A 24,033-nucleotide genomic window follows, 5' to 3' on the forward strand; every position below is an offset into this window, starting at 1 on the left:
TTTCCAAGATGGCGGCCGAACCACGTCACCGATGACGTCATCATTGAGGCACAGTATATTAGAGGGCAAGACCATTATGTGTGCAAAGTTTGGCGATTCTCCGTGCAACGGTGTAGACGCAGTGCTGCAAACAGACAAACAGACAGACAAACAGACAAACAGACAAACAGACAAACAGACAAACAAACGAACAGATCAACATACTTGCCGGAAAATTTTTCCGGCAAGTAACAAACGAACAGATCAACATACTTGCCGGAATCTTTTCCGGCAAGTAACAAATGAAAAATCGGTCAGAGACCGAGGACTTGCCGGAATGTACTTTTTATCGGCCATTTAGAACAAATATGGCGGCCGAACCACGTGACCGATGATATCATCATTAACATATTTTATTCCCCATGGAGAGTTCTTTACAATGAGCCATGTCTCAATTTTTTCTATTCAGCACTTTCGGAGATATGGAGGTGCAAAGTTTTTCGGTTTTTCCAAGATGGCGGCCGACCACGTGACATATGACGTCATCATTAACATATTTTATTCCCCATGGAGAGTTCTTACCAATGAGCCATGTCTCAATTTTTTCTGTTCAGCACTTCCGGAGATATGGAGGTGCAAAGTTTTTCGGTTTTTCCAAGATGGCGGCCGACCACGTGACATATGACGTCATCATTAACATATTTTATTCGCCATGGAGAGTTCTTTACAATGAGCCATGTCTCAATTTTTTCTGTTCAGCACTTTTGGAGATATCGTGGTGCAAAGTTTTGCCGTTTTTCCAAGATGGCGGCCGACCACGTGACTGATGACGTCATCATTAACATATTTTATTCCCCATGGAGAGTTCTTTACAATGAGCCATGTCTCAATTTTTTCTGTTCAGCACTTTCGGAGATATGGAGGTGCAAAGTTTTTCGGTTTTTCCAAGATGGCGGCCGAACCACGTGACTGATGACTTCATCAGTAACATATTTTATTCCCCATGGAGAGTTATTTACAATGAGCCATGTCGAAATTTTTTCTGTTCAGCACTTTCGGAGATATGGAGGTGTAAAGTTTTTCGGTTTTTCCAAGATGGCGGCCGAACCACGTCACCGATGACGTCATCATTTGGGCACAGTATATTAGAGGGCAAGACCAATATGTGTGCCAAGTTTGGCGATTCTACGTGCAACGGTGTAGACGTAGTGCTGCAAACAGACAAACAGACAGACAGACAGACAGACAGACAGACAGACAGACAAACAAATGAAAAATCGGTCAGAGACCGAGGACTTGCCGGAATTTACTTTTTTATCGGCCATTTAGGACAAATATGGCGGCTGAACCACCTGACCGATGACATCATCATTAACATATTTTATTCCCCACGGAGAGTTCTTTACAATGAGCCATGTCTCAATTTTTTCTGTTCAGCACTTTTGGAGATAGAGGTGCAACGTTTTTCGGATTTTCCAAGATGGCGGCCGAACCACGTGACCGATGACGACATCATTAACATATTTTATTCCCCCTGGAGAGTTCTTTCCAATGAGCCATGTCTCAATTTTTTCTGTTCAGCACTTTTGGAGATAGAGGTGCAACGTTTTTCGGATTTTCCAAGATGGCGGCCGAACCACGTGACCGATGACGTCATCATTAACTTATTTTATTCCCCCTGGAGAGTTCTTTCCAATGAGCCATGTCTCAATTTTTTCTATTCAGCACTTTCGGAGATATGGAGGTGAATTTTTTTCCCGTTTTTCCAAGATGGCGGCCGCACCACGTGACCGATGACGTCATCATTAACATATTTTATTCCACATGGAGAGTTCTTGACAATGAGCCATGTCTCAATTTTTTCTATTCAGCACTTTCGGAGATATGGAGGTGCTAGGTTTTTCGGTTTTTCCAAGATGGCGGCCGACCACGCGACTGATGACGTCATCATTAACATATTTTATTCCCCATGGAGAGTTCTTTACAATGAGCCATGTCTCAATTTTTTCTGTTCAGCACTTTTGGAGATATAGTGGTGCAAAGTTTTGCCGTTTTTCCAAGATGGCGGCCGACCACGTGACATATGACGTCATCATTAACATATTTTATTCCCCATGGAGAGTTCTTTACAATGAGCCATGTCTCAATTTTTTCTGTTCAGCACTTTTGGAGATATAGTGGCGCAACGTTTTGCCGTTTTTCCAAGATGGCGACCGAACCACGTGACTGATGACGTCATCATTTACATATTTTATTCCCCATGGAGAGTTCTTTACAATGAGCCATGTCTCAATTTTTTCTGTTCAGTACTTTCGGAGATATAGAGGTGCAAGGTTTTTCAGTTTTTCCAAGATGGCGGCCGAACCACGTCACCGATGACGTCATCAATTGGGCACAGTCTATTCCAGGGCAAGACCAATATGTGTGCAAAGTTTGGCGATTCGCCGTGCAACGGTGTAGACGCAGTGCTGCAAACAGACAGACAGACAGACAGACAGACAGACAGACAGACAAACAGACAGACAAACGAACAGATCAACATACTTGCCGGAAAATTTTTTCCGGCAAGTAATGAAAAATCGGTCAGAGACCGAGGACTTGCCGGAATGTACTTTTTTATCGGCCATTTAGGACAAATATGGCGGCCGAACCACGTGACCGATGATGTCATCATTAACATATTTTATTCCCCGTGGAGAGTTGTTTACAATGAGCCATGTCTCAATTTTTTCTATTCAGGACTTTTGGAGATGTCGAATTGCAAAGTTTTTCGGTTTTTCCAAGATGGCGGGCGAACCACGTGACAGATGACGTCATCATTAACATATTTTATTCCCCATGGAGAGTTCTTTACAATGAGCCATGTCTCAATTTTTTCTATTCAGGACTTTTGAGATGTGGAGGTGCAGAGTTTTTCGGTTTTTCCAAGATGGCGGCCGAACCACGTGACCGATGACATCATCATTAACATATTTTATTCCCCATGGAGAGTTCTTTACAATGAGCCATGTCTCAATTTTTTCTATTCAGCACTTTCGGAGATATGGAGGTGCTAAGTTTTTCGGTTTTTCCAAGATGGCGGCCGACCACGTGACTGATTACGTCATCATTAACATATTTTATTCCCCATGGAGAGTTCTTTACAATGAGCCATGTCTCAATTTTTTCTGTTCAGCACTTTTGGAGATATAGTGGTGCAAATTTTTGCCGTTTTTCCAAGATGGCGGCCGACCACGTGACATATGACGTCATCATTAACATATTTTATTCCCCATGGAGAGTTCTTTACAATGAGCCATGTCTCAATTTTTTCTGTACAGTACTTTCGGAGATATAGAGGTGCAAAGTTTTTCGGTTTTTCCAAGATGGCGGCCGAACCACGTCACCGATGACGTCATCATTGAGGCACAGTATATTAGAGGGCAAGACCATTATGTGTGCAAAGTTTGGCGATTCTCCGTGCAACGGTGTAGACGCAGTGCTGCAAACAGACAAACAGACAGACAAACAGACAAACAGACAAACAGATGAAAAATCGGTCAGAGACCGAGGACTTGCCGGAATGTACTTTTTTATTGGCCATTTAGGACAAATATGGCGGCCGAACCACGTGACCGATGATGTCATCATTAACATAGTTTATTCCCCATGGAGAGTTGTTTACAATGAGCCATGTCTCAATTTTTTCTATTCAGGACTTTTGGAGATGTGGAATTGCAAAGTTTTTCGGTTTTTCCAAGATGGCGGGCGAACCACGTGACAGATGACGTCATTATTAACATATTGTATTCCCCATGGAGAGTTCTTTACAATGAGCCATTTCTCAATTTTTTCTATTCAGCACTTTCGGAGATATGGAGGTGCTAGGTTTTTCCAAGATGGCGGCTAACCCACGTGACCGATGACGTCATTATTAACATATTTTATTCCCCATGGAGAGTTCTTCACAATGAGCCATGTCTCAATTTTTTCTGTTCAGCACTTTCGGAGATATCGAGGTGCAAAGTTTTTCCAAGATGGCGGCCGAACCACGTGACCGATGACGTCATCATTAACATATTTTATTCCCCATGGAGAGTTCTTTCCAATGAGCCATGTCTCAATTTTTTCTATTCAGCACTTTTGGAGATATGGAGGTGCAAAGTTTTTCGGATTTTCCAAGATGGCAGCAGAACCACGTGACTGATGACGTCATCATTAACATATTTTATTCCCCCTGGAGAGTTCTTTCCAATGAGCCATGTATCAATTTTTTCTATTCAGCACTTCCGGAGAAATGGAGGTGCAAAGTTTTTCGGTTTTTCCAAGATGGCGGCCGAACCACGTGACTGATGACGTCATCATTAACATATTTTATTCCCCATGGAGAGTTCTTTACAATGAGCCATGTCTCAATTTTTTCTGTTCAGTACTTTCGGAGATATAGAAGTGCAAAGTTTTTCGGTTTTTCCAAGATGGCGGCCGAACCACGTCACCGATGACGTCATCAATTGGGCAGAGTCTATTCCAGGGCAAGACCAATATGTGTGCAAAGTTTGGCGATTCTACGTGCAACGGTGTAGACGCAGTGCTGCAAACAGACAGACAAACAGACAAACAGACAGACAGACAAACAGATGAAAAATCGGTCAGAGACCGAGGACTTGCCGGAATGTACTTTTTTATTGGCCATTTAGGACAAATATGGCGGCCGAACCACGTGACCGATGATGTCATCATTAACATAGTTTATTCCCCATGGAGAGTTGTTTACAATGAGCCATGTCTCAATTTTTTCTATTCAGGACTTTTGGAGATGTGGAATTGCAAAGTTTTTCGGTTTTTCCAAGATGGCGGGCGAACCACGTGACAGATGACGTCATTATTAACATATTGTATTCCCCATGGAGAGTTCTTTACAATGAGCCATTTCTCAATTTTTTCTATTCAGCACTTTCGGAGATATGGAGGTGCTAGGTTTTTCCAAGATGGCGGCTAACCCACGTGACCGATGACGTCATTATTAACATATTTTATTCCCCATGGAGAGTTCATTACAATGAGCCATGTCTCAATTTTTTCTATTCAGCACTTTCGGAGATATGGAGGTGCTAGGTTTTTCCAAGATGGCGGCTAAACCACGTGACCGATGACGTCATTATTAACATATTGTATTCCCCATGGAGAGTTCTTTACAATGAGTCATGTCTCAATTTTTTCTATTCAGCACTTTCAGAGATATGGAGGTGTTAGGTTTTTCGGTTTTTCCAAGATGGCGGCCGAACCACGTGACATATGACGTCATCATTAACAAATTTTATTCCCCATGGAGAGTTCTTTACAATGAGCCATGTCTCAATTTTTTCTGTTCAGCACTTTTGGAGATATAGTGGTGCAAATTTTTTGCCGTTTTTCCAAGATGGCGGCCGACCACGTGACATATGACATCATCATTTACATATTTTATTCCCCATGGAGAGTTCTTTACAATGAGCCATGTCTCAATTTTTTCTGTTCAGCACTTTCGGAGATATAGAGGTGCAAAGTTTTTCCAAGATGGCGGCCGAACCACGTGACTGATGACGTCATCATTAACATATTTGATTCCCCATGGAGAGTTCTTTACAATGAGCCATGTCTCAATTTTTTTGGTTCAGTACTTTTGGAAATATGGAGGTGCAAATTTTTTCGGTTTTTCCAAGATGGCGGCCGAACCACGCGACTGATGACGTCATCATTAACATCTTTTATTCCCCATGGAGAGTTCTTCACAATGAGCCATGTCTCAATTTTTTCTGTTCAGCACTTTGAGATATCGAGGTGCAAATTTTTTCGGTTTTTCCAAGATGGCGGCCGAACCACGTGACCGATGACGTCATCATTTGGGCACAGTATATTAGAGGGCAAGACCAATATGTGTGCTAAGTTTGGCGATTCTACGTGCAACGGTGTAGACGCAGTGCTGCAAACAGACAAACAGACAAACAGACAAACAGACAAACAGACAAACAAACGAACAGATCAACATACTTGCCGGAATCTTTTCCGGCAAGTAATGAAAAATCGGTCAGAGACCGAGGACTTGCCGGAATGTACTCTTTTATCGGCCATTTAAGACAAATATGGCGTCCGAACCACGTGATAGATGACGTCATCATTAACATATATTATTCCCCATGGAGAGTTCTTCACAAAGAGCCATGTCTCAACTTTTTCTATTCAGCACTTTTGGAGATATGGAGGTGCTACGTTTTTCGGTTTTTCCAAGATGGCAGCCGAACCACGTGACCTATGATGTCATCATTAACATATTTTATTCCCCATGGAGAGTTCTTTACAATGAGCCATGTCTCAATTTTTTCTATTCAGCACTTTCAGAGATATGGAGGTGCACAATTTTTCGGTTTTTCCAAGATGGCGGCCGAACCACGTGACATATGACGTCATCATTAACATATTTTATTCCCCATTGAGAGTTCTTTACAATGAGCCATGTCTCAATTTTTTCCATTCTGCACTTTTGGAGATATAGTGGTGCAAAGTTTTCCCATTTTTCCAAGATGGCGGCCGAACCACGTGACCGATGGCGTCATCATTAACATATTTTATTCCCCATGGAGAGTTCTTTACAATGAGCCATGTCTCAATTTTTTCTGTTCAGCACTTTTGGAGATTTTGTGGTGCAAAGTTTTGCCGTTTTTCCAAGATGGCGGCCGACCACGTGACTGATGACGTCATCATTAACATATTTTATTCCCCATGGAGAGTTCTTTACAATGAGCCATGTCTCAATTATTCTGTTCAGCACTTTTGGAGATATAGTGGTGCAAAGTTTTGCCGTTTTTCCAAGATGGCGGCCGACCACGTGACATATGACGTCATCATTAACATATTTTATTCCCCATGGAGAGTTCTTTCCAATGAGCCATGTCTCAATTTTTTCTGTTCAGCACTTTTGGAGATATAGTGGCGCAACGATTTGCCGTTTTTCCAAGATGGCGACCGAACCACGTGACTGATGACGTCATCATTTACATATTTTATTCCCCATGGAGAGTTCTTTACAATGAGCCATGTCTCAATTTTTTCTGTTCAGCACTTTTGGAGATATAGTGGTGCAAATTTTTGCCGTTTTTCCAAGATGGCGGCCGACCACGTGACATATGACGTCATCATTAACATATTTTATTCCCCATGGAGAGTTCTTTACAATGAGCCATGTCTCAATTTTTTCTGTTCAGTACTTTCGGAGATATAGAGGTGCAAATTTATTCGGTTTTTCCAAGATGGCGGCCGAACCACGTCACTGATGACGTCATCATTGAGGCACAGTATATTAGAGGGCAAGACCATTATGTGTGCAAAGTTTGGCGATTCTCCGTGCAACGGTGTAGACGCAGTGCTGCAAACAGACAAACAGACAGACAAACAGACAGACAAACAGACAGACAGACAAACAAACGAACAGATCAACATACTTGCCGGAAAATTTTTCCGGCAAGTAACAAACAGACAAATGAAAAATCGGTCAGAGACCGAGGACTTGCCGGAATGTACTCTTTTATCGGCCATTTAAGACAAATATGGCGTCCGAACCACGTGATAGATGACGTCATCATTAACATATATTATTCCCCATGGAGAGTTCTTCACAAAGAGCCATGTCTCAACTTTTTCTATTCAGCACTTTTGGAGATATGGAGGTGCTACGTTTTTCGGTTTTTCCAAGATGGCAGCCGAACCACGTGACCTATGATGTCATCATTAACATATTTTATTCCCCATGGAGAGTTCTTTACAATGAGCCATGTCTCAATTTTTTCTATTCAGCACTTTCAGAGATATGGAGGTGCACAATTTTTCGGTTTTTCCAAGATGGCGGCCGAACCACGTGACATATGACGTCATCATTAACATATTTTATTCCCCATTGAGAGTTCTTTACAATGAGCCATGTCTCAATTTTTTCCATTCTGCACTTTTGGAGATATAGTGGTGCAAAGTTTTCCCATTTTTCCAAGATGGCGGCCGAACCACGTGACCGATGGCGTCATCATTAACATATTTTATTCCCCATGGAGAGTTCTTTACAATGAGCCATGTCTCAATTTTTTCTGTTCAGCACTTTTGGAGATTTTGTGGTGCAAAGTTTTGCCGTTTTTCCAAGATGGCGGCCGACCACGTGACTGATGACGTCATCATTAACATATTTTATTCCCCATGGAGAGTTCTTTACAATGAGCCATGTCTCAATTATTCTGTTCAGCACTTTTGGAGATATAGTGGTGCAAAGTTTTGCCGTTTTTCCAAGATGGCGGCCGACCACGTGACATATGACGTCATCATTAACATATTTTATTCCCCATGGAGAGTTCTTTCCAATGAGCCATGTCTCAATTTTTTCTGTTCAGCACTTTTGGAGATATAGTGGCGCAACGATTTGCCGTTTTTCCAAGATGGCGACCGAACCACGTGACTGATGACGTCATCATTTACATATTTTATTCCCCATGGAGAGTTCTTTACAATGAGCCATGTCTCAATTTTTTCTGTTCAGCACTTTTGGAGATATAGTGGTGCAAATTTTTGCCGTTTTTCCAAGATGGCGGCCGACCACGTGACATATGACGTCATCATTAACATATTTTATTCCCCATGGAGAGTTCTTTACAATGAGCCATGTCTCAATTTTTTCTGTTCAGTACTTTCGGAGATATAGAGGTGCAAATTTATTCGGTTTTTCCAAGATGGCGGCCGAACCACGTCACTGATGACGTCATCATTGAGGCACAGTATATTAGAGGGCAAGACCATTATGTGTGCAAAGTTTGGCGATTCTCCGTGCAACGGTGTAGACGCAGTGCTGCAAACAGACAAACAGACAGACAAACAGACAGACAAACAGACAGACAGACAAACAAACGAACAGATCAACATACTTGCCGGAAAATTTTTCCGGCAAGTAACAAACGAACAGATCAACATACTTGCCGGAATCTTTTCCGGCAAGTAACGAACAGATCAACATACTTGCCGGAAAATTTTTCCGGCAAGTAACAAACGAACAGATCAACATACTTGCCGGAATCTGTTCCGGCAAGTAACAAACGAACAGATCAACATACTTGCCGGAAAATTTTTTCCGGCAAGTAACAAACGAACAGATCAACATACTTGCCGGAAAATTTTTCCGGCAAGTAACGAACAGATCAACATACTTGCCGGAAAAATTTTTCCGGCAAGTAACAAACAAACGAACAGATCAACATACTTGCCGGAAAATTTTTCCGGCAAGTAACAAACGAACAGATCAACATACTTGCCGGAAAAATTTTCCGGCAAGTAACAAACAAACAAACATGAGTGAAAATTACGTACTCCCTTTCAGTGCTCGGCAATAACGTCATGCAGCGCCTGGAGATTGAATAGGAAAGGAGCGGTGCACAATAATTTGACCTTTAAATCACGTATAGTACGTATAGTACAACTGTGCAAATTTTTTGTCATTTGGGCCAGCATGTCATGATTATTATTATCATTCATTCATTCTTCCTTCCTTTTAGAAGAGGTGCATCATCTTTAGGATACCAGTTAAATTTGGACTTTAGACACTCCACTGTCTATGGCAATTGGCCAAGGATTATGGAATTATATTTCTTTCTCAAAAAGTCTCAATTTTGTAGAGACAAGTAATAAACATTTTTATAAATGTAAAAGGAAGTATGGAGGTATCATGTGAAACCATCCCTACATCTTTCTTTGAATAATGGTTGTTCCCTGTCCATCTCCATTCATTTGCAATGATAGTATTTGTTGATCGTTTCCATGGATGAATTTCACTAGTGAGATATTAAAGTTAACACGAACACACACACTAACACAAACACGAACACGCACACACAAACACGCACACACAAACGCGCACACACAAACGCGCACACACAAACGCGCACACACAAACGCGCACACACAAGCACGCACACACAAGCACGCACACACAAGCACGCACACACAAGCACGCACACACAAGCACGCACACACAAACACGCACACACTAAGACGCACACACTAAGACGCACACACTAAGACGCACACACTAAGACGCACACACTAAGACGCACACACTAAGACGCACACACTAAGACGCACACACTAAGACGCACACACTAAGACGCACACACTAAGACGCACACACTAAGACGCACACACTAAGACGCACACACTAAGACGCACACACTAAGACGCACACACTAAGACGCACACACTAAGACGCACACACTAAGACGCACACACTAAGACGCACACACTAAGACGCACACACTAAGACGCACACACTAAGACGCACACACTAAGACGCACACACTAAGACGCACACACTAAGACGCACACACTAAGACGCACACACTAAGACGCACACACTAAGACGCACACACTAAGACGCACACACTAAGACGCACACACTAACACGCACACACTAACACGCACACACTAACACGCACACACTAACACGCACACACTAACACGCACACACTAAGACGCACACACTAAGACGCACACACACTAACGCACACACACACTAACGCACACACACTAACGCACACACACTAACGCACACACACTAACATGCACACACACCAACATGCACACACACCAACACGCACACACACCAACACGCACACACACCAACACGCACACACACCAACACGCACACACACCAACACGCACACACACCAACATGCACACACCAACACGCACACACACACTAACACACACACTAACACACACACACTAACACTAATACGCACACACTAACACGCACACACACGCTAACACGCACACACACGCTAACACGCACACTAACACGCGCACACACACTAACACGCACACACACACACACTAACACACACACACACACACACACTAACACGCACACACACACACACACACACTAACACGCAAACACACCAACACGCACACACACTAACACGCACACACTAACACACACACACTAACATGCACACACACTAACACGCACACACACTAACACGCACACACACTAACACGCACACACACTAACACGCACACACACTAACACGCACACACACTAACACGCACACACACACCAACACACACTAACACCAACAAACACTAACACACACACACAAACACTAACACACACACCAATTGTCGAATTGTCATTAAATCAAATAAATAAATTCTCATTGAAAATGAGGACGTCATGCTCACGTACCTGATAATTATTCCATCGAGTGTGAACATAGAAAACAAACCATTGCGTCCGGAGATTGTACTCAGGAACAAAAAGGAAAAGCCAGCATTGATGATTGAGATATCAGTACCCAGCGATTTTGGCCTAAACAACACAGAAATCAATAAAATGACCAAATACCAGGACCTCAAAAAATGAGGTGAAGAGATCTTGGGAGCAGAAGAGCATCGAAATTGTACCAGTGATAAATTGGAGCAACAGAGGTGATGAAGAAGAACATCCCTGAGATTTCAAAAACCATCCCAGGGAATATTACCACAAATGAACTACAACTGGAAGCAATCCGGGGTTCGGTGACTATCCTGAAAAAGAGCCCTTGGAACAAATCTCTGAAAAGGTTGAACAGCTTGGTCCATGAACCATGATCCCTTACTGAAGAGGAGGTGGATACTTTGGGGCATGGGAGGACTCCGTTCCACCTCCTGAAACCCTCAAATGGAGATAACAACCAACATTGCCACACGTGGATTCAGTTAGTGTTTGTGGAGATTGTGAACCCAAATCGAAAGATTATAGTGTCATTTATCGGGAACAACCATTATTCAAAGAAAGATCAAGATGGATGGTTGATTTCACAGAATTTCTTGTGACCATCCCTACCTTGTTCACATACCATCCATACTTCCTTTTACATTTAAAAAAAAACAAAAAAAAAAACGTATTTTAATCGTCTCTACAAGGTTGAGACTCGTGAAAAAATAGTAAGGTGACGGAAGGCATGAACCGAAAAGCAAGGCGGCAGGGCAACCCTCTAACTGTCCAACACAACAACAAGCAGGGGAAGAAACACCGCAACCTAAAAACAAGAGGGTTGTGTGAGGAACGGTTAACAGGGGTATTGATGATTGCAGGTAAGGATGGTAAGCATGGTAATTGTGGGAAAGTAACAGGGGTACTCAAATGTGACTATAATTCCCATTTTCGGAATATTTATTGAAGGTCATGTCAGCATGACACAATTTGATACATTTGCCCAGATTTTAAACAAAGTATAACCAAGGCCCTAAGGTACAAAAACAAACTGTCAAGGTAAGCCTGCACTATACTATGATAAATATGTATTTGCGAATTGCCTGCTGGCAATTGTCACTTTTTTTTGTCTCTGTGGTGGGGCATTCCCAAATACATCAAATGACTGGCAAATTCACCTGCACCTAGCATTACATGTACAGTGTTTGCTCGATTCATGATTTACCTCTCCAGTGGGGATTTAGTGGGAAGAGGAAGCGTACAGCATGTTAGAGAAGGTTGGAAGCACACCATTTACCAGAACCTATTGACAACCCAACTGCGCAACTTCCCACGATATGCACAATGGACACACCTCAAGTGTGGGTGAGATATACATATCATTATCCGCTTGAATTAATCATGAAAAATATAAATAAAAACAACTAGAACGGCCCTCTGTAGAGTGCATACCTGCGCCAGGCTGAACAGTTTACATTTTGTATCCACCGATAGGGTTCCACGCAAAGTATTGACATGGGCATTGAGGAAGTTAGGAGTGGAGGAATGGTTGATCAGAGTAGTGATGGCAATGTACAAAAGAGCGCGCACAGCTGTAAGGACGAAGGACGGGAACAGTGGTGAGTTTGAGGTGAAGGTGGGAGTGCATCAGGGGTCGGTACTAAGTCCACTACTATTTGTAGCTGTGATGGAGGTGCTGGCTCAGAACGTAAAGGAGGGTTTACCGTGGGAGTTGTTGTATGCAGATGATCTGGTGTTGATTGCAGAAAGTATGGATGGACTGAAGGAAAAGATAAACAAGTGGAAGGAATGTATGGAGACAAAAGGTCTGAAGGTGAATATCGGAAAGACGAAGGTGATGGCAAGTGGTAAAGCATGTGGTGAGGTGGAAAGAACTGGGAAGTGGCCCTGTGCTGTGTGTAGGGTGTCGGAGTGAACTCCATTCAATGTACAATGTGCGCTGAGTGGGTTCATCAAAAATGTAGTGGTCTGAGAGGGTCATTAACCAGTGTGGCAGCTACATTCAAACGTAAGGTGTGCACAGAGGGAGCTGCAGATGGAGGAAATGTTGAGTTGGATCTTGGAGAAGGCATGAAGCTGGAAGGTGTGAAAACATTTTGCTACCTCGGAGACATGCTGAATGGAGAAGGTGGATCAGACTTGGCAACGGTTGCTCGAGTGAGATGTGCATGGAAGAAGTTTCGGGAACTGAGTGGCGTGCTGACGAGGAGGGGAGTGTCATTGAAGCTGAAGAGAAAGGTGTATGCTGCATGTGTGAGAAGTGTTATGATTTATGGGAACGAGACATGGGTAATGAACGTAGAGCAGCAACGAAGGTTGGAAAGGGTGGAAATGCGAATGGTTCGATGGATGTGCGGAGTATCGTTGAGAGAGAGGAAGACAAATGATGAATTGCGAAAGATGATGGGAATAGAGCCTGTGATTGATGCTGTGAAGTGGAACAGGTTGAGATGGTTTGGTCATGTGTTGAGGAAGGATGAAAGTGACTGGTTGAGAAGAGTGATGGAAATGAATGTTGAAGGAAGTAGAGGACGGGGAAGACCGAGAAAGACTTGGCTAAAGATGGTGGAAGAAGAAATGCGGGCAAGGGGGTTAACAAGGAGAGATGCAGAAAATAGGGCAAAATGGAGAAGATTGTCATGGGGACCGCAAGGCTAACCCCCGCTCTTGCAGGGAAAATGGCCTTTAAAATGCATGTTGTTTGTTGTTGTATCCACCGATAGGTCGGATCTGGATTCGCGGGGCTTAACCAAAATTGAATCGGCTTCTTCTTGTCGCCTAACCAACTCATGCACCTAGTTTTGTCACAACCAGTCAACAACTTTTTGAAATTTCATGCTTGATATATCGTTTTTAGACCCATCTCTTAACGGTGAAGAATAACTTTAGAAATCAAAAAATTCTCGCATCCAGATCTTCACCAAAATCGAATCAATTCATCCTTATCACACACCAAATCTCTCCAAGTTTAGTCCAAACCCGTCGACAACATTTTGAAATATCGTGTCATATATCGTTTTTGGCCCCATCTCTCAATGGTGAAGAATCACTTTAAAAATTAAAAATTTCTCATGTCCGGATCCGCATCTTCACTAAAATCTAATAATTTAGTCCTCATCAAACACCAACCCTGTCCACCAAATTTCGTCTGAATTTTCGTTCCAAGCCTTTTTTGCTCAGACAGACAGGGGTGAAACCACCTTCGGTGGCACAGGTAAAAAGATCCTTTGGGTCTCTTTTAATTAATTCCAAACACCAAAACTTAAATAGTGCATTACAAATTCTGCAGGAAAAATGACTGGCATTCCCACCATTGTCCAGTGAACATTGACTTGATGCAGCAAACCTTAAAATCATTGTGTTGATCACCCAAGGAATAATTACCTGGGATATGCAAAAAGGAGGATCAACTTTTAAATAACTATTTTTCCAGCATTTTCATGTGCCTTGTATTCAATCTCACTCCTCTGCATCTCAATGCCATCAACTTCAAATACTCAAGGAACAACCATCGACAAATCAAGACGAACTTATCACCGAAGGATTTCATGAGCCCTGGAGCATTCACAATCGACATTCATACAACCTGTAGCACGAATATCACATCAGGCCCACTTAAACCCTCTGGGCCAATTGGTCACCATTTATGGCACCTCTTGAAAAAATTAATAAATCGAATTTTTAGGAATTGCTCTTTCTTAATAGAAATGATAAATATCCTACTATATTAAATAATGAACTTCTCTGTATGTATGTGTGTGTGTACGTACGTCTGAAATTAGAAAAACACGGCTGGGCAGATCTCCACCAAATTTTGCACATGTGTTCAGCGTTGGTACTCCCCAGGGTCAGAGGGCAGATCTCCACCAAATTTTGCACATGTGTTCAGCGTTGGTACTCCCCAGGGTCAGATCTTTGGTACGAATAAAAAAAATCTAACCCCCCCCCCCCCCCCCCCCCTTCCTTGCGAATGGAAGGGGATAGAGACGACTTGTCAATGCTCCAGAAGAGAACTGCTGGCTCTAATTTTTAAAGCGCATCATTGGCATTGGCATAACGAGAAGAGTAACTGCCATAAGGGCAATCTTGTTCCAAGATGGCGTTGCTCTGACACAGTGACACATCCCTTTTTGGAGCATCAAATATTTAAAATTCTCAACCTCAGAATTGCATTAACAAAGTAAGGTATGGTACATTCACCCATGGGATTCAATAAGATCTATAGTTCCAGGGCTGGCCGACAGGCCTCTAAGCTGTCTAGCATGGGTTCAAAACACCTCTTCATAGTGTCATGGCTGACAGGATGGCCTACAGACCACTAAGCTGTCTAGCCTAACTACCCCCATTAATACACCCGAAATGCTCCTTTTTCAAATTCCGACTTCTTTCCTGAAAGTCCGAGTAGTATCTATTTGTTCTATACCGTGTACTCCCCCCTGTTGATTACAAGTGCTGAGGTTTAGAGGATCTCCCTCTCCTCCTCCTCCTCCTCCTCCTCTTCTCCCCTCTATCCCTCCCCCCAGCCCTCTCCCTTCCACAGATCTACCAATGTCCCTGCTCTGCTGTTGCTTGTGTGCTTCTCTCTCTCTCTCCCCCTCTTGTCTCACGCTCCCATTATTATACGTTTTATGTTTCTCTGTTTATGTTTTTTTTATGTGTTAGCTCTTACACGAGCCTCGACTTTGTATACAAAAAAATAAAATAAAATAATAATAATTATTTTTTTAAAAGCCTGAGCTCCCAAGACCTTTATAATGACATGGCTGGCAGGATGGCCTACAGGCTTCTAATCTGTCTCGTCGAGCCTGGGTTTAAATCGTGACCCAGCATTAAACTGTCATCCCGGTGTTTCACAAGCAAGCCGATTCATCAATGTGCATGCCGTCCCTCAGATGGACTTCAAATTGGGTGTCCCAGCTACCGGAATTAGTCGGTGGACGTTAAAGCCCCAACAGTCAGTGTCCTTCGCGAGCAGGAGTTGAGCTATCACCGACATCATGAATAAATTCAAAATTCCTGCTCTGACTACTGCTCGGAAGGCAATGGCAAATCACCCAGTATAACCCTTGCCAAGAAACTGCTTCGACAGCACCGACGCTCTGTAACAGAGTATGTAGAGCATATCAGAAACAGAATGTCATGCAAAAGTACAATACAACAACAACATGCATTTGAAGGCCATTTTCCCTGCTAGAGCGGGGGTTGGCCTTGTGGTCCCCATGACAATCTTCTCCATATTGCCCTATTTTCTGCATCTCTCCTTGTTAACCCCCTTGCCCGCATTTCTTCTTCCACCATCTTTGGCCAAGTCTTTCTCGGTCTTCCCCGTCCTCTACTTCCTTCTACATTTATTTCCATCACTCTTCTCAACCAGTCACTTTCATCCTTCCTCAACACATGACCAAACCATCTCAACCTGTTCCTCTTCACAACATCAATCACAGGCTCTATTCCCATCATTTTTCGCAATTCATCATTTGTCTTCCTCTCTCTCAACGATACTCCGCACATCCATCGAACCATTCGCATTTCCACCCTTTCCAACCTTCGTTGCTGCTCTACGTTCATTACCCATGTCTCGCTCCCATAAATCATAAAACTTCTCACACATGCAGCACACACCTTTCCCTTCAGCTTCAACGACACTCTCCTCCTCATCAGCACGTCACTCAGTTCCCGAAACTTCTTCCATGCACATCTCACTCCAGCAACCGTTGCCGAGTCTCATCCACCTTCTCCATTCAGCATGTCTCCGAGGTAGCAAAATGTTTTCACACCTTCCAGCTTCACGCCGTCTCCAAAATCCAACTCAACATTTCCTCCATCTGCAGCTCCCTCCGTGCACACCTTACATTTGAATGTAGCTGCCACACTGGCTAATGACCCTCTCAGACCACTACATTTTTGATGAACCCACTCAGCGCACATTGTACATTGAATGGAGTTCACTCCGACACCCTTCCTGCACACAGCACAGGGCCACTTCCCAGTTCTTTCCACCTCACCACATGCTTTACCACTTGCCATCACCTTCGTCTTTCCGATATTCACCTTCAGACCTTTTGTCTCCATACATTCCTTCCACTTGTTCATCTTTTCCTTCAGTCCATCCATACTTTCCGCAATCAACACCAGATCATCTGCATTCAACAACTCCCACGGTAAACCCTCCTTTACGTTCTGAGCCAGCACCTCCATCACAGCTACAAATAGTAGTGGACTTAGTACCGACCCCTGATGCACTCCCACCTTCACCTCAAACTCACCACTGTTCCCGTCCTTCGTCCTTACAGCTGCGCACACTCTTTTGTACATTTCCATCACTACTCTGATCAACCATTCCTCCACTCCTAACTTCCTCAATGCCCATGTCGTGGAACCCGATCGAATGCTTTCTCCAGATCAAAAAACCCAAGAAACAACTTCTTCCTCTTTTCCATGTACTTCTCCTGCAACTGCCTCACAATGAAATGCGAACCCCTACATCTTCATGTCGACCCCAATGCCACACCGGTGGCTATCCACAAGCCAGCACTGATCCCAATCCATTGGCAGGACAAAGTACATGCTGATCTCCAGAGGGATGTCCGTATCGGCGTGCTGGAGCAGGTCAGCACAAACACACCTACAACATGGTGCTCCCGGATGGTTGTGACAGGCAAAACCGATGGCACACCGAGGCGGACTGTAGACCTGCAACCCCTAAACCGTCAGGCCGCACGTCAAACCCACCATGTGCCCAGCCCTTTCCACCTGGCCGACCGCATCCCTCAGGGCACAAAGAAAACGGTGACCGATGCATGGAATGGGTATCACTCGGTGCCCATCCGCGAGGAGGACCAACACTTTACCACATTCATCACACCATGGGGACGCTATAGGTATAAGGTAGCCCCACAGGGTTTCCTGGCCAGCGGTGATGGTTATAACCAACGCTTTGATGCTATCATCGCTGATTTCCAGAACAAGGTAAAGTGCGTTGATGACACCTGCATGTGGGCGGATTCTGTCGAGGCAGCATTCTTTCAGGCGTGCGCATGGCTTGACGTATGTGCCCGTAATGGTATTACGCTGAATCCAAGGAAATTCCAGTTTGCCCAGGACGCCGTTGACTTTGCTGGTCTCACAATAACTCTGACCAACATACGGCCCAGCGCCAAGTTCCTCGATGCAATTAGGAAGTTCCCCACGCCAAACGACATCACCGGTGCTAGATCTTGGTTCGGGCTGGTCAACCAGGGAGCGTACGCCTTTGCCATGGCACAACAAATGAAGCCATTCCGGGCATTACTCAAGCCTTCCACAAAATTCACCTGGACAGAGGAGTTGGATGAAATATTCCAGATCGAAGGACATCATCATCCAAGAAATGCAGGAGGGTGTCCGACTGTTTGACCCATCTCGACCAACATGCTTGGCAACAGACTGGTCGGTTGATGGCATCGGATTCCTCATGATGCAGAAGTACTGTCAGTGCGAGGCCAGAACACCTACCTGTTGCCCTGACGGCTGGAAATTGTGCTTAGTGGGCAGCAGGTTCACCCATCCTGCTGAAAGCCGGTATGCTCCCATTGAAGGCGAGGCATTGGCTATCGCCTACGCGCTCCACCAAACTCGTTACTATGTGCTGGGCTGTACAGATCTGATTGTGGCCACCGACCATAAGCCTATACTCCAGGTCCTGAATGATAGGTCACTCACAGATATTGCCAACAGGAGACTCCTCAACCTCAAAGAGAAGACCCTGCCATACAGGTTCACAATCATACATGTGCCTGGCAGGAAGAATTTGGGCCCTGATGCCGCTTCAAGACACCCTGTTGATCAATCCATTCGCCTCCACTTACCAGGTGAGCCGTCAGAATCTGACCTCGCTAACATGTCAGTACTCCACCACAACCCCACGGCCAGCTCTCCCCTGCACTGAGAGAACACTGATTTAGCCGATGACACTTCTACAGTTGCAGCTGCTTCCGCCGCCCTTAAAACTGTCATCCAAGTCGTCACATGGGACATGGTCCGCGAGGCGACAGCTTCGGACATGACATTTCGAAACCTCATCACACACCTGGAGAATGGGTTCCCAGCTGATTGCAGAGAGCTCCCCGCTGACCTGCGCCCCTTTCACTGCTACACTGCCAGTCTGTGTGTAGTGGATGGCGTGGTACTGATGGGCCGGAGGATTGTTATACCACCCACGCTCCGCACACCAATTCTCCACGCACTCCATGCCGCCCACCAGGGTGTTAGTGCGATGCGTGCACGAGCCATGGATTCGGTATACTGGCCTGATATTTCCATCGACATTGCCCGAGTGAGAGACCAATGTGCACACTGCCACTGGATAGCCAAGAGCAACCCTATGCAACCCCCGTGTCGACACCCCCAGCCTACCCATTCCAAATGATATGCAGTGACTACTTCACCCACAATGGCAAGGATTACGTGGTGATTGTGGACAGATACTCGCATTGGCCCATGGTCTTCAGATCAGAATCAGGTGCAGAGGGCCTCATCAAACGGTTGCGTGAGACATTCGTTACATTCGGTATCCCGGAAGAATTTACCTCTGACGGGGGTTCCCAATTCAAATCAGGCCAAACACAGGAATTCCTGACGGCCTGGGGTGTCCGACACAGGATCTCCTCTGTGGCAAACCCACACGCAAATTGCAGGGCCGAGTTGGCGGTGAAGACGGCCAAGCGCATGCTGATGGACAATGTCACTGCTTCAGGGTCTCTTGATGTTGACAAGTTCCAGCGGGCTCTGCTGATGTACAGGAACTCCATTGACCCTGAAACAAAAGCCTCACCAGCACTTATCTTGTTTGGAAGACCCATACGTGATGCCATCCCTATTCCCATGGGGCGATACTCCCCACATGAAACATGGACGGAGCTGATGTCACAACGGGAAATGGCTCTTGCTAGACGCCACTCTAGGGAGCGTGAACGCTGGAGTGAGCACACCCATCTCTTACCCCCACTGCAGGTGGGCGATCATGTCTACCTGCAGAACCTGGTCAGCAACCACCCTGGGAGATGGGAACGCACTGGGACAGTGGTTGAAGTGCGGCAGTACCACCAGTATGTCATTCGTGTTGACGGATCGGGCAGAGTCACCATCCGGAACCGACAACACCTTCGAAAGTTCACTCCCTCCCACAACACTCCCACGTGTGGCACAGGGACAGAATCTGGCCTGGTGGTGGGACTGCCCAGAGAGCCAACCCCCACACAGGCCCCATTGTCACAGCCTCATATGGCCCAGCCATCTGTTTCAACCCCCAAACAGGCTCCATTGTCACTGCCTCATACGGCCCAGCCACCTGTTCCTACCCCTACACAGGCCCCATTGCCTCATATGGCCCAGCCACCTGTTTCACCCCCTCGCCCATCTCAGGGGCCACATATCACGAGCAGCCCCATCATTTCACCCGCCTTAGTGAATCCTCCACCACGGAGATCCCCCTGCCCGACGGGACCTAAAACACGGGTACCACGTGCCCTCGCTCGGCTCTTCCCTCACAACCAGACTGGTTCCAAGGAGCTCCAGCCACCGAGCACTCCCGGCCACCGTGGGCCAACCAGTGTGCCAGATGGACATTAACACTCCAGCTGTGTGACAATCAGTTTTTTACGTACCCTCAAAAACTTATCCCCAGGGGGGGGGAGATAACTAACTATCATCCTTACGTGTGTTACAGGTAGCCGTCATCCTTTTCCACACCCTCCCATCAGGCCTCCCAGGCATTTCGTCATAGGGGGGGAGGAGAACATTGAACATTGTCCCAGTTGGGACCTTCACATTTATTATTTTGACTTTTGATTTGTAATAGAGATTAAGCTTTAGTTATTCGAAATGCTGTACACCTGCTTGTGTTGGAAAAGGATTTCACCCTTTGAAATAAAGAAGATGAAGGAAGATGTTGATTCTCATTTACTTTGCAATCCTGAATACTGCTCTCTGACCCTCTTCCGAATCCAAGCGTTCTCCGAACATTTTCCTACATGCCTCCTGCACCTTTGCTACCTCTTTCTTTGCAGCCTTCTTGGCTGCCTTATAACTTTCATGCTCTGCTGTTTCTGCTCCCGTACCCTTCGCCTTCTGCCACTCCTTGAACTTCTTCCTCTTCTCGTCAATCCTCTTTCCAACTTCATCATCCCACCACCATGTTTCCGAGTGCCTCGGTGGTCCTTTTGTCCATCCACATACCTCACCAACGGCTCCCAACAGACTAGCTTTCATTGACATTCAACCACTTTCAAGCTCAACCACATCATCCTCGACCCTACTCAGCCTCTCTTGTAATGCCTCCCTTACTGCCACCTCTTTCAACCCCCACACCTTCATTCTCGGTTGGTACTTCACCCGCCGAGCTCTCCATGCAAAAGTACAATAATGTGTTCAAATGTTCTCTTCATGAAAGTAAGAAACATACAAGCTCATCAATGCATCATAATTACATTGAAATAAACATTTTTAAAATGAAATCTTAAAACTTTGGCAAAAAAATGTAAATTTGTAAATTTGAACATAAATCAACATTCCTTCATTCTACTTAGTATCATACTTTTATAAGGTTTTTGCCAGGCTCCTGATTGACCTGAAAATGAAATTTCAAGGAGCAAGAATAGGAAGAACAAAAAGAACAAGGAGAAGAAGAAGAAGAAAGGGAAGAGGAAGAACAAGTAGGGCAAGAATGGGAACAAGAAGAGCAAGAATGGGAACAAGAGGAACAATAAGGGGAAGAACAGGAAGAGGGAGAGGAAGAAGAATTAGAACTACATGAAAAAAGAATAGGATGAAGAAGACCAAGAATAAGAAGAAGAATAGTCCGAAGCAAACTCGTACAATCCACGCATCACATCATCCAACACAAAATGATACACAATTCAAACAAGCTGCGTGGGCTCAGATTCGTCTTCATTATGAATGAGCAGGTTGTTTGAGAGTTGGTCAAAAAGTTATTCCCTCAAACATCAAATAACTTTTCCTGCAGCAGCAAAAACCCACCGAACACTCGTCCTTGACTACGTAACGTAACGTGGTGTCCAAGAAGCGTCTTCCCAGCAATGGCTGAACTTGCCGGTGACATCAGTAAGGAGGTCATATTTTGTGTCTGACACTTATTACACGTCATGGACCTCATGCAATGCGCAGTCCCTTCCTCCTTGAAACTTCCTCTTAACGGTCTTCTGACAGGTAAAGTGTACCAATGGCCTAGTAATAACAAACCGCTATGTTTTCATGGCGATGGAACACCGCATTAACCCCACAACAGGAAGCCAGGCGCACGACTCGTTTAATTTAAATTAAAACCGTTGAGTTACGATCAGATTCAAACAGCGAAACCCTCGATCGGACCATCAGGCCAGACCATGAAGGAAGAAGAAGAAGAAGAAAACACGTCAGAAATTATACATTATACACCGAGCCGTGTTCTATTTAACGAACAAACAAGCACAAGGGGAGGCCTTGACGTACGATTAATAAAGAGCGGGCATCGGCGCTTGTGTCACGGCTCGAGCAACACTGCCCGGTTGGTCTCGTCAGGAACCGCAGGCCTCGTCACAAAATAGTAAACGTGGGCCCAGATCGCCCACTTGGGACTTCCTGGATGGGAAGGTCAATCCCACGTGACCCGGGACAGCAAAAAAAACAAAACACGACAAAAAAGAAGAAGAAGAGGAGGAGGAGACCGCAACCTGACGGCCAGACCTGCACGCGCGTCGGGCGGATGCGCCGCTCACTCGAAACCGCAACCTGACGATTTAGGCGCCGATTTAACCACGTGACGTCATATACAATATTGCAAATTTTGCGTGAGTTGAGGATTACGTCAAATAGAGGAAAATAAAAACAAGTTCATAAATGACAAGATGAAAAAGATGAGAGAATTAAAATGTCTGTTTTATTGTACCGATAAAAAGGGCGGAGCTGAAGTGACGTTGTGGAAAAAGGTGTGAGGATACCAGCAATACCTGAGGGTTAAAAATTGTCCAATTATTACCTCCGACACCGAAGTGGGGCGAAGGTGTGTGTGTGTGTGTGTGTGTGTGTGTGTGTGTGTGTGTGTGTGTGTGTGTGTGTCTGTCTGTCTGTCTGTCTGTCTGTCTGTGTGAGTGTGTGTGTCTGTGTCTGTGCGTGTCTGTCTGTGTGTTTGTCTTTTTCTCTTTCTCTCTCGCGCCCCTGCTGGACGTTGGTGAGGCATGCCTGGGTGTGGCAATCATGGCGGCTGTGTGTGTTGAGCTGTGAATACTGTGTTGTGTTGGCAGGGCCGGCGCCAGACTATTTTGCGCCCTAGGCAAGGCCAGCTACTTGCATCCCTCCCCCCCCCCCCTAAAAATTTTTTGCCAACTTCGATTATTAAAAAGATGTTTTGTAGAAAAAATAAAAAGCAGAAAACTTGAAACTGCTAAATTTATTTTAAATTGCAAGAATAAGTACCGTGAGATGCCAACAGCACCAATATTAAAGGCGCAATATCCATTAATGTGGCAGTTGGCCCTGTTACCCCCACGCTTTGGGGCAAATGGGCTTTCACTTAAAAAAAATATGACACTGCATGTGGTTTGCAATGCAAAATAAAGAAAGTGGTGAAGCGCTACTTGTTTAGCAAGGAGGAAGCGGACAACGCGATAAGTTAAAAGAGTCTTTATTGCAAGAGCTCCACTGGAGTGCTCCGGGCTCTGCGCCCGGTGTATATCCCGAGGCCACGCCTACCCCTCGGGCGTGGCCGCCGCCCACTTGGTGCGCGGAATGATGCCATCACGCCAGTGAGCTTTCGTGTC

General features: G+C 45.0%; 1 protein-coding gene across 2 annotated transcripts in view; it reads right to left on the minus strand.

Moving 5' to 3' along the window:
• LOC137423706 (oxysterol-binding protein-related protein 2) overlaps positions 1-23,045 on the minus strand; it is a 243,015-nt gene extending 219,970 nt beyond the window's left edge. Inside the window, exon 1 of one of the 2 annotated variants that reach the window (XM_068111142.2) lies at positions 22,727-23,045. The gene's annotated coding sequence lies outside the window, so the exon portion shown is untranslated. The remainder of the gene's footprint in view (positions 1-22,726) is intronic. The other variant, XM_068111141.2, reaches the window with a different exon arrangement.
• Between the last annotated feature and the right edge of the window lie 988 nt (positions 23,046-24,033).

Source organism: Myxine glutinosa, chromosome 3 (assembly GCF_964187855.1).
Source record: "Myxine glutinosa chromosome 3, kmMyxGlut1.1, whole genome shotgun sequence".
Classification (NCBI taxonomy): domain Eukaryota; kingdom Metazoa; phylum Chordata; class Myxini; order Myxiniformes; family Myxinidae; genus Myxine; species Myxine glutinosa.